General features: G+C 38.2%; 1 protein-coding gene across 1 annotated transcript in view; it reads left to right on the top strand.

Moving 5' to 3' along the window:
* The first annotated feature begins 463 nt into the window (after window positions 1-463).
* The window catches only part of KCNU1 (potassium calcium-activated channel subfamily U member 1), a 189781-nt gene continuing 177534 nt past the window's right edge, over window positions 464-12710 (top strand). Inside the window, exons 1-2 of the mRNA XM_082444418.1 lie at window positions 464-5147; window positions 7826-7955. The gene's annotated coding sequence lies outside the window, so the exon portion shown is untranslated. The remainder of the gene's footprint in view (window positions 5148-7825; window positions 7956-12710) is intronic.

The following is a 12710-nucleotide window of genomic DNA, read 5'->3' as shown; positions in this document are numbered from 1 at the left end:
CGCCCCCTGTGGTGCGGGGGGCTGAGCGGTGCCTTCGTCCTCTCGGGCGCCCGCTGCGGTGAGCAGTTCCCTTGTGGGGACGAGACGGTAAGGGAGGCGCGCTTCTTGCCCTGGCGGGGCGGGTGCCGCCTCGCCGCGTGCCGCGGGGACTGGCTTGGCCAGGCGCGCGCCGCGTGTCGCTCCTTCGCCGGGTTGCACGCAGGCGTGGGAGCGATGGCGGCGGCCCGGCGACGCGAAGGGGGCCGTCCGGCTTTCCGGGCAACCTCCGACCCCGCCCCTCACCCCCCCAACCCCGGGGCAGACGGAGGAGCCTGAGGCGGCGCAGGCTTTGCCCGGCCCTGACCGTGAACGCGCACGTGGGCCCCACGCTTACGCAGGACGCCCCCCACCTCACGCCCGGCCGGGAACTGCTTTGGACAGTGTGTATTTTTTAATACCACACATTTTGAGTATTATTGGGAACATTTTAATGTGAATTTGATATTAGATGCTATTAAGGAAATATTTCTGTATTTTGGTGCTATAGTGGTATTGTGAATGGTTATTTCAGGAACTGTGCTTTTTTTTAATGAGATGCAGCCTAAGGAATTTACGGTCAAGTGTCATGATATCTGTAATTTGGTTTTAAAAACCTAGAACAAATTAGATAAAAGCAAAATGTTAACAAATTATTAAATCTAGCCGATAGGTACATGGATGTACACTACACTATGCTGTCTACTTTTTTACATGTTTAAATTTTTTCATTATAAAATTTTGAAATAAATCTTGCCATCTTAATGAGTATAAAATTATATGGAGGGAGAACAAATAGGGTACAGTGTAAGGTGCATAGAAAGTGCTCAGTAAGTGCTCTACAGTATTCTCCTCCTACTGGGAATTCTCTGTTGTAGAGTGAGGACCCATGTGTTCCCTCAGAGTAAGTGATGTGGTCCCTCTGAAATTAGTCTCACCTAGCACTCACCTATTAGGGTGATGAAGGGGAAATCAGTGTTGTTTGTCAAACAAACACTATTAGCATGAGTGCAGCATATGTTAATACTATTGCAGCTTGATGATAAATGATCAATAGGTGAAGTAGACACCTACAATACCAAATCAGCTGCGACTTTCCTGCCATTTGATAGGCATCCATTAAGTGATTGATGCTGATTAAAGGATTGACGGGTCAGCAAATATCTTGATTTTCTGTGCTTCAGAGATGTTCCAGTCCATGAAGGTATGATTTCAGGAGGTTAATATGCATTTAGCATATAAATAGCTTACAAAGAGGAAGTTGCATGTTTTCTTACCACCCCATTAGGCTATTTGATAATTTTATATTCTGCGAATTGCTTTCAAAATCTACGAGAGTATAGAAATTATTTGGAACAATTCTCTCATTTCAAAGATGAAGAAACTTAAGTTCAGGGAAATCTAAGGGCTGCCCAGACCAGAAAATAGGACCTTCAGTCTTCAGTTCTGTGTCGTGATATATAAAATGCATACCAAGGATGCTTTAAAACAAAACAAAACTTTGGATGGGACTTTAACATAACGTGGAAATTACTCTGTATTATAGTCTCAGATAATTTTGGTTCCATCAAATACATATTAATTGTTTACCATTGTTGACAAGCGCTCAGGATGCTACAGGAAATGAACTGTGTTTCTTGCCTTCAGCAAGCTCACAACCTAGTGAGGAAATGAAATGAACAACGGTAAACAAGTCAGCTGAGAGCTGTGGCGACATCCAATAGAGAGGAATGGATTATGCCAGAGTTGGCCACGCAAACAGAGTAGCTGTCATGGAGGAACTGGGTTTAATCCAGGTCGCAAAGACAATAAACTTTTATTCCCTGGATGAAGTAAGAATGACAAGGGACAGTATGAGTAACGACACAAAAACGTAAAAGGGCTTGGTGCCTTCAGAGAAAAATGAAGCATGTGGTGCAGTTTGGTGTGTGCACTAGAAAGGTGGGGTATCAGGAGATGAAGTTACCTGGGAATGGTCCTCAACTCTGGCTTTGTATTAGAATCACCTGGCAACTTTCAAAAAATACTGATGTCCAGGCCCCACTTCCAAACCAAATGGTACCTGGTTACTTGAGGGCGGCTGCAGGCACGGGTATTTGAAGTTCCCCAGGTGATTCTTGTGTACGAGGTTGAATGCCAGTGAATTTAGGTGAGCTTGCTATGAAAGGAAAAGTTTTTAGGTCAGTAGTTATCTGGATCATGCTGATCTAATCCAAGATCAGATCCTGGATATTAAATGACTTTTTATTTCTGAGCAAGTGGTCTCAGCATAAAGACAGTAGCTTTGATGACTCAGGGACCTAACTTTTGCTGAAACTACTAGTTTTAGTTGTTAAAACACTTCCTAACTCTCAATAATAAAATAAAATCTCAGAATCAGGGTAAGAAACTCAAAACTTAAAAATTAAAAGATTCTATTTGCTCAAATTTAATTCCCACTCAGATAACTAGGGACACTAGTATCAAAGAAAGCCCAATGTAGGATAATTTAAACTTTCCTGGATTTGCCAGATTCTCATATTACAAACCCAACCCGGGAGTTCTCCAGTGTTGTTTTAATTTAATCATTTAACTTTCATTTATTTAAAAAATATTTATGTGTATCTATGGTGTGCCAGGCACTGACCCAAGCTCTCCAGACACAGCTGTGAATAAGACACCCCAGCTGTGTGTCACAGAGCTCACATTCCATCAGAGGACTCCTTTCTTTCATTTCACTTCAGCACGTCTGATTCGACACTCTACTTCTTTGAACAACATAAGCAACTCAGAACGAATTTTGGATTTGATTAAAATATGTAATCATTTTTTCATCCCTCTTCCTACTGTCTTCTACTTTTCTTATTAATCTCTTAAAAACACCACTGTCACTACATGTCACTCCCAGTTCAAAGGTCTCCAGTAGATCCCCATGACTTATGGCAGTGAATCTGTGGTCAGTTTTTAACCTCCTCTCCCATCTCAGCCCTTTTTTGAGGACCACTGTTATGTCAGCTTCTGTTATTGAGATGAATAGGGCACATTCCCCTGGTGTATCAGGTTGGAGAATAAAATACAGATCCCTTATGCTAACTTCAGCCACACCTGACCCCACAACTTGATCAACCTCTGATACAGGAACATTAGTGCACTTGGTGATACATACTTTCTGCATCCCTGCCTGGAGTCTCTTTCTTTGCTCTTTTTCTTCTACCATAAAGGCCCCAGTGCTTTCAGCATCTTCCACTCTTCAGCAATTACATTTTCTGTTTTCTTCAAATATTTTTCATGTTCTTATTTTCATCTCTATTTACTTCAACAGATGAATAGCCTCTTGAGGGATCAGGACAGGATTTCATAAATATGTGCATTGTTCATAGCCCATGGAAGTGCTGGGCACACAGAGGCAGTACAGGATGAATACAAGAGCTTTGGGCTTAGAATCTGACAGACTAAAGAAGAGGAGGAAAAACTATATCGTTTTTAAAAATTGCAAATCTGAGTCTGTTAACTTGCCAACAAGGGAACATACAGCAGTGAAGAAATTCACTTAGTTGTTCGTTGGGTAGAAAAAGAAATAAAGGGATTTTAAGTGCCTGAAAGTCAGAGTTAATGGTGGCTGTGTCAGATACTTGTTAACTGAAGGCTAGCATTGTAGATAGAACAGAATGAGTCCATGGATCCAGCACAACTGGTTGAAATAAGCCTCATTGTTCATTTTTATGGACAGTGTCTTCAGTTAGGTCTGTAGGGATCTAGAACACTGGGATCATTCAAAGTTCATATCTTCTATTTGCTTCAGCTGTTTAGAGTCGGGTATTATGACACACAACAGTGAATTTTGATATCTCCTCCGAATTTACTACCTTAAGTGGAAAATGTCCTCTGTGAAGGTTTGTTTAAAACTTTTAAAATAGTTAGCATGTATACATTGTCTAGCATGTTGTACACACTTAATACAATTAATGTGATGTTTTTATTAAATAATACTTACTAATTGATTAATTTTTAAATCAGTCCCAAAAGGCATGTCCTTAATTTTTATTATCTTTGGAAAGAATTTGGAGAATGAGGAGAGCTGAATGTATTGATTTTAATAAGTATATTAAGGGGTTATATATAATTCATTTGTAGTTGGACAATGCAATCTGACTTAATTTTTCTTTAAATTATTGATGTTGGATTTATGGCCCAAATGTGGTTTATCTTCTATGAAAATGGATTCTATCCTGATCATTGGTCATATTGAGTTTTTCTATATTCATGCTGATTTTCTGTCCAAGCATTTTACTAATTATTAAAAGAAGGGTGTTGATTTCTCCACGTATAATTATGTCTTCTATTTCTCCTTTCAGTTCTATCAGGTTTTCTTACAATCGACTTTATTTTTTAGAGCAGTTTTCAGTTCACAGCAAAAGTGAGTAGAAGGTACAGAGATTCCCATATATTCCTTGTCCTGACACACGCACAGCCTCTCCCTTTATCAATATCCCCCACCAGAGGGGTACATTTTTTACAGTCGGCGAACTTGCATTGACATATCAGTATAATCCAAAGTCCGTGGTTTACATATAATTACATACAACACAAAGGTTTTTAGTTGTACTTAGGAGGAATAGGGGAAATTGTCTAATTTATCTTCTCAGAAGGGGGAATCCCAGTGCAATATTTAAAAAATCAAAATGTATGCCAAAAATCCATGTAAACAAAACGTCAGAACTTTAAAATAAAGACAGGATCAGTATTACTGAATTTCCCCTTATTTCGAGCTCCAGTGTGACCCTTCACAGCACTGTTATTGATATTCTTTATATTTAAAATTTAGGATTTACCTTCATATAGCAAACAAACAACCAGTGGCTTAAACAAGAGAGCAGTTTCTTTCTTGCATAGGGAAAGTCCTGAGTCAGCAGCTCTGGGCTGGGAGAGAGCTCCATGGCACTAGCAGGACTTTGGGCTCCTGACTTTTCATCACACCACTTTCAGCCTATGCTTTTTTTTTTTTCCCAAGGTCACCTTGTGATGTGCATCACTGTGTTGAGTGAGAAGAAGGAGAAATGACAGAAGAGCACAGAGGGGTCCTCTCTCAGCTGAGACAACACTTTTCAAGGAGCCTTTCCACAATTCTACACATTTCCACATGCATCTTCTTGGTAAAGATTCATCCCTTTGCCATTTCTAGCTGGTAAAGAAGGTTGGGGGTAGAGTCTTTTATTCTGGGCTGCAGTGTGCTCAGCTGAAAATCAGGGTTCCCTATTTAAACAAGAGGAGACCAGATGTTGGGGGAAGGGAATTAGCAATCTCTAACAAACATATAATACCGTGCTAGATCCCAAAGTATGAAGGAGGCTGACCCAATTCCTGTTTATTTCATAATGCCATAAATATTGGTAAATAGCGATAATTTTCTTTGGAGGAAAATGTAAAGTCAAACGCACTAAGTATAGGTTCAAGAATTCTAAGGTGCATGCATACTGAGAATAGCTGGAAAATAACAGCGCTAACAGTTTCGCTCACTATCTTCCTAGGGCTGATTTGGAGGTTCTACCTTATCATCCTGGTCAATATGAATGGGTGTGATTTTAGATCCAAGGGGTAGTTTGTCCCATTTACTGGGAAAATATATGTGTTTTTTTTTTTTCTTCATGTCAGGCCCATTGCTCTGAATATTAAAGAGGCAAGTTCTCATCAGCTTCATGATACTGTGGTTGATGTCAGTATGTTCTCACTTCCTGAGCTTAAATACCCTTACTTCTCACTGCTGACAGCTGTCTAGCAGGGCTGTAAAGTTTTCCAGGGCAACTATTCAGTCCAGAGCAACATATCTATTTGAGGAAGAAACTTACATTGTAACAATTTTGAACAAGGTTAATAGGTTTTTTGTTTTGTTTTGTTATCGGGCTGGGAGCTCCAAACCAGTGCTAAAAGGCAGGATTTTATTAAATCTTTAAGGGAAAACACAATAAAGCCATGGATCTGCAATAGGAAAAGTTTTGTTTGTTTAAAGGCCAAAATACATCAATCAATTCATCAATCACACAAAAAAAATATGAAGCACACATGGAGTAAAATATACCATTTTAGTTTCATTGCTTATATTTACCTGATTTATAGATTTTGATGGAACAGAGCATGTTAAAGACAAATTCAGAAAACATTTCAGTATACCTCAATTTGGGGGAACAATGGCAGAAAAGAAAGAACTATTAAAAAGACTTGGTTAATCAGAAAACACTATTCAGATGCTAGGAATAGGATGCTGATGTCTCCTAAACATGAGTGATAAACACTTGGTACCATCTCTCAAAGAGATGAAGATAATCCCTTAAAGTTACACGTTAGGAATGAGTCAGAGGCAGGGCTTGAACCTTCTAACTACAGAAAAACACGCTGCCCAGGTCGGGGGACATAGCAGGCATGAAAAGTAGTGGGGCAAAGGGGCAGCCAGGCCCATGCTTGAGAAGAGCAGAGAGGCAGGAGGGGGCAGCTCAAGGGTCCCCCAGTGTCGTTAGATCACTGACATGTGCTCTGCCGTCCGCTTGAGCTGAGGGTCTCAACATTTCTTTCACCTCTTACCACAGTTTTCTGAAATGTGATATTCCTGCATCACTGTTCATAGTTCTTCAGTTCTCTTCTACTCTTAAGCCACTGAAAGTGCCCACAATGGTGAATTAGGAGGAACTTGTCCACAGGATTAAACAAAAATGGCCATATTTTCTTAACCCTGGAAGAAAATGAGATTAAGGTGAAGGGCCTTTCCTCTCCTAGGCTGGTGGCTTTGCACCCTGATTTATGGGCTGGTAGGAAAAAGCCATTCTGCACCCCGCTCCACTTTACACATACATCACATGCCTGCAGCGCACAGCCCCATGGAGGGGGCAACAACTGCCCGATTTGTCTTTGGAAAGTTTCTGTCTCTCCCTCCTGTGACTGGCTCATCTCCGCTTGCCGATGCTGTCCGTGTGCGGGTCTCCAGTACCAGGGCCCTCCTGAGATGGTGATGCAGGCTCCTGCTCTCAGGATCCATCACGCTAATTTTCCCTTTATCTCTGTTCTGTAATTTCCCAGAAAACAGTTGTGTCATTCATTGGTGACTTGCTAGGATTGAGTTGCTGCAATTAATTCTTATGAGAGATGTTAAATTTAACAAGAGAACCCAAGAAAGAAATCTCTTAGTCCACAGGTACTCGCTGGTGAATAAAATGTCATGGAGAAAATAGATAGGGCTGTTAGGATTTCGAGTCACTCTCTAGAGATTTCTGCCAGGATTAACCTGCTCCCCAGGGGAGAATCGGGAGCTCCCTGGCTACCAACAGCTCCCTGGTTGTCCTTCCACCTTGAAGGAAATGCATGGACCATGGCCGTATTCTGTCCTCAGAAGCTCCACTGGACACTCTAGTCACCTCAAAGCCCAGGGGCTGAGAATGGGAAAGAAGAAACTTATGTAATTATGAGAAATGTCTATAGCTGCAACTTCAGCCTCCTGGATTCCAGAAGATCTGTTCCGTGTTCCACATTGTAATTCAAGACTGCATGAGTAGGAAGAAAATATATGTGGCATGGAAGAAGCGTGAAGTAAAGTTTAAAATAGTAAAGTAATATATATTCAGTCACAACACTGTAGATAATCCTGTTTAAGAAATGTTTCTTTCCTTTGTTTAATTTAGTCCATCAGATGTCTGTGGCATCATCGTAAGATTTTAAACCAAAGAGATGAGTTCACTATGTTTAAGGGGAAAAATTCTCTTCAGAAATGTTAGCAAAAATGGGTTGAAATGTTGAATATCGTTCTCTCAGATAAATCTGACAGAATACAAATCTCTCTTAATAGGTCTTATCCTCTTTTAAAAAATGCACCGGGAAAAAAATGGTCTCTTCTCTTCACATGCTTTGAATGGATTTAATCCTCCTCATTTGTCTCCTGACTTTTAGCTGCAAAACAAAGGACATGGAAGACCAAGGTAGGAGCTTAGATTCCTGCATAAAATGGGATTTGGGATTTATTCAGGATGTAGCCCAATCCAGAAGAAATCATAACCCAGAACAGTTGCCAAACTAGAAGCCAGTTTTGAGTTTTCCTGTCACCTGATATTTTCTGACCTTGCATTTTGTTCAGACTCAGAATTCATTTGGACTTTAATCAAATTTGTAGAGTAATCAAGCTGGCAGCATCGACAAATGCAGTGTATATAGATTTTCTGTTCCTCAGAACACGGGCAGCCCCTACCAGGAGTTGATTCTTGTATTTTTTTGGTGGTGGGGTGGAGGGACTGAATTGAATGATTTCTTCTTTATTAAAGAAATAATACTCAGGACTTTGAGATCACACTGTCTTTGGTTGAGTTATAAGCTTTTATAATGCAGTATCCCTTAATGTTGACCAAATTAATAATTATGTTTACCTCTTCCTTAAGTTTCCTGAATTCTTTTTTCCTAGCTTTATTGAGATATAATTGACATAATGACATTGTGTGAGTTTAAGGTGTACAAGGTGATGATTTGATACATGTATATATTGCTAAATGCTTACCACAATAAGGTTAGTTAACAAGGTTAGTTCACGTAATTACCGTTTTCTTGTTGTTGTTTCTGCTGTTATGGTGAGAACATTAAAGCTCTAATTTCATAGCAACATTCAAGTATCCAATAGAGTATCGTTAACTATGGTCACCATGCTGTACCCTGGAGCCCTGGATCTTATTCATCTTATAACTGAAAGTTTGCACCCTTTGACCAGTATCTCGCCATTTCCCCAACTCCTCAAGCCCTGGCAATCACCATTCCCATGGTGATATTTATTTATTTAGTTTTATTCCCGTGGTAATATTTTATTTTATTATTTGGAAACTTTCTGTTTCTATGAGGTCAATGTTTTTAAGTTCCACATATAATTGAGATTATACGCTTGGTAAGAGTTGGGAACCCCCATTCATGTCCAAAACAACAAACTCTTGGTTTAAAATACATACATTTTCCCAGAAAAAAGAAGAGAATTTGCTTTAAGATATTCTTCACTTAAAGTTTAAATCAGTAAATATTGAAAAGAACAAAATTCCTGAAACCTAAAATATAAAATATATTTTAACAAGCCAAGGATTCTACTGTATTGATCATATAAGTCACTGGAATAATCCAAACGTGATTCCTTTCTCAAATTAGAAACACTATTTCAGCAAGATAGTCAACGTTTGAGTCAATGTTTGGTAGAGACCTGTGCTTGCATGTGTGAGTGTTACTGAACCAGTATGATCCAATCACTTTAAAAATTTCTTATATTCTCAGAACTAGGCAGTTTGGGCTTGGTGAGGATTCATGAGAATTGCTCTGTCAATTAACAGTAGAAGAACGGAGAGAGTTAGATAACCTAAAGCTCAGAAAATCTTTAGGATTCACAATGGTGAGATATTTTAAGGTAGAAATCAATCATGTGGATTTCAATTTTAGATTCCTAAGAACAGATGCAACAGAGGATGTCAGGTGTGGACTGATGAGCCCTCCTTCTCACGGGTTACACAGCGAAACAGGTTATTGAGAAGTAGGGGCTACCCTGAGACAGAGAGTTATGATGTCCTACAGTTCAGAAGTATGTGTTCAACAACAGGCACTCTAAGTAACACGAAAAAGGCTGAAGATTTCTGGAGAAAACTTGGAATACTTCATGGCTAAGCTAAGTCTGTATGAAGATTACTAAGAGATGTCACAACAGAGTCATTATAGCATCGTGCCTGTAATTAACAATACTGCATTATACACTGAAAAATTTGCCGAGAGGGTAGAGCTCATGTTAAATGTTCTTACCACAATTTTAAAAAACTGATAAACTTATTTTAAAAAGAAGTACAAAGAAATCTTAAACTTTATTCAGTAGTTCTAGTCCCGTGGTAATATTTATTTTATTTTATGATTTTGAAACTTTCTTGTGAATATTGTATTATGCTACAAATAGTCATTTCCATATTATATGTCATGATTTCAATGTATGGGAAAAGAGACACAAATCTGAAGTTCAAGAAATTAAGTTAAATCTTATGTTAAACTTGAAATGAAAATTATATAAACTCAAGATTTTTTTAAAAATATAATGCATCCATGAAAGGGCCCATGAGCAGGAATATCCAAGTAGAACTGAGTACCACTCATATCCAAAGTTTGTTTTCTAAATACTGTTCTCCACTAAAGGGGACAGAGTTCTTTTCTTAAAATGGCTGCCTTCAGATCTGATAGGGAAAGTACAAGGTATTGGGACATCTTTTTGTACCAGAAAGCAAAGAGGCATTCAAAGACCAATGGAGTTCTGTCAGAAGGACCCAGGACCCAGTTGAAAGGGCTTCTACTGACAAAACTTGAAACAATATGAGCAAAAATAATAATAATAAATGCATTTCATTGCAGCATGTTGAATATATACAATTTCAGTCCACTGAAACACACACACACACACACAGATAGATAGGTAGGTAGATATATAGATGTATATATATCTCATTGTGGATTGAAATTTGAATTTGAAATTGAAATTACACACACATTAAAAAAAAAAAGCTTTCACTGGAGATGACAGTTACACCAACTTCTCACTTTAAAAGTAAATTAACAAGAAAGAATTAATTAGGCATTTATACTTTTATTTTAGTGACTATGAAATGTCACCAAATGGCCCTAATTGATGAGGAAACACTATTTTATTATAAAATCAGCTAATGATTATAGATGAAATGACAGGGAGAAAAACACCACCATTGAATAGCTCCAAATAGATACTCGAGTCAGGCAAGGATCATTGGTGAATGCTAAAATCATTAAGTGAAAAGTGGGTGTGCTGAAAATACTGCCACCCTGATTAATTCCCAGTTGTAAAGGGGAAAATGTACCTTTACAGTGGAGAAATCTGTTTGTCACTCTCATGAGTAATGAGTCAACTAGTCATTTTGTGCCTCCTGATATGATGCAATATAAAGTACTCAGCATCACCAATGAGTTATTTTGTTAAAATTGTGATAAAATATACATAACATAAAATTTATTGTTTTAACCATTTCTAAGCACACAGTTCAATGGCATTAAGTACATTCAACATTGTTGTGCAGCCATCACCACTACCCATCACTAGAACTTGCTTTCATCATCCCACACTGAAACTTGGTAGCTGCTAAACTTGACTTCCCATTCCTCCCTTCCCCAAGCAAGACCCTGGGAACAACCATACCACTCTCTGTCTTTAAGAATTTGACCATTCTAGAAACTTCATATGTGTGGAATCATACAATATTTGTCCTTTTGTGATTGGTTTATTTCACTTAGTATAATGTCATCAAGATTTATTATCCATGTTATAGAGTGTGTCAGAATTTCCTTCTTTTTAAGGTTGAATAATATTCCTTTCTACATATATAAAAACATATTTTGTTTATCCCTCACTTATTGACAGGCATTTAAATGTGAGACTGCCCGTCATGCTCTTCTTTTTCCATATTGTTTTGGGTATTCAGGGTGCCTTAAGAATCCATATAAAATTTAGGATAGATTTTTCTACATCTGCAAGAAACATCATTGGGATTTTTATAGGGATTGCATTGAGGCTGTAGATTGCTTTGGGTAGTATTGGCATCTTAACAATACAGAGCCTTCCAATCCAGGAACACAGAATATTTTTCCATTTGTTTTCTTTCATTTCTTTCAGAAGTGTTCTGTAGTTTTCAATGTACAAGTCTTTTAACTCCTTGGTTAAGTTTATTCTTAAGTATTTTATCCTTTGGGATGCTCTTGAGAATGTAATTGTTTTCTTAATTTCCTTTTTGGGTTGTTCATTGTCCACGTATAGAAATGCAGCTGATTTTTGCATGTTGACTTTGTATTCTGCAACTTCACTGAATTAGTTTATTAGTTCTAACAGGTTTTACAAAAATCTTGAGTGTTTTCTACATATAAGATCATGTTGTCTGTGAACTGAGATATTTTACTTTTTGCTTTCCAGTTTGGATGACTTTTCTTTCTTTATTTTTCTTGCCCAATTTCTCTGGCTAGGACGTCCAGTCCTATGTTAAATAGGAGTGGCAAAAGTAGGGCTTTTTGTCTTATTCTTAATGCAAGAGGAAAAACTTTGCATCTTTCACCATTGAGCATGATGTTAGCTGTGAGTTTTTCATATATGAATTTTATTATTTTAAGGTAGTTTCCTTCAATTCCTAGTTGAGTGTTTTTATCATGAAAGTGTGTTGAATTTTTTCAAATATTTTTTGAAATAATAATTTTCTTTCTTTCTGTTATTGTGGTGTTTCACATCGATCGATTTTTGTATGTTGAACCAACCATGCCTTCCAGGTATAAACCCTTGTTAATCATGGGCATATCTTTTTAACATGCTGTTGGATTCAGTTTGCTAGTATTTTGTTGGGAATATTTGGATCAATATTCATTAGCCATATTGGTATGTAGTTTTCTTTCCTTGTAGCGTCTTTGTCCCGCTTTGGAATCAGGGTCATTCTGGCCTCATAGAATGAATTAGGAAATGTTCCCTCCCCTTCAACTTTTTGGAAGAATTTGAGATTCTGTTAATTCTTTTCAAACGTTTGGTAAAATTCACTAGTGAAGCCATCTGGCCTGAAACTTGTTTGTTCTGGGTTTTTTTTTAATTACTGATGAAGTATCCTTATTTCTTATTGGTCTTTTGAGATTTTCTAATTCTCAATGATTAGACTTAGCAAGTTGTATGCATC

This window comes from Balaenoptera physalus (assembly GCF_965194825.1).
Source record: "Balaenoptera physalus genome assembly, chromosome: 21".
Taxonomy (NCBI): domain Eukaryota; kingdom Metazoa; phylum Chordata; class Mammalia; order Artiodactyla; family Balaenopteridae; genus Balaenoptera; species Balaenoptera physalus.
This window is presented reverse-complemented; position numbering and strand designations above follow the sequence as displayed.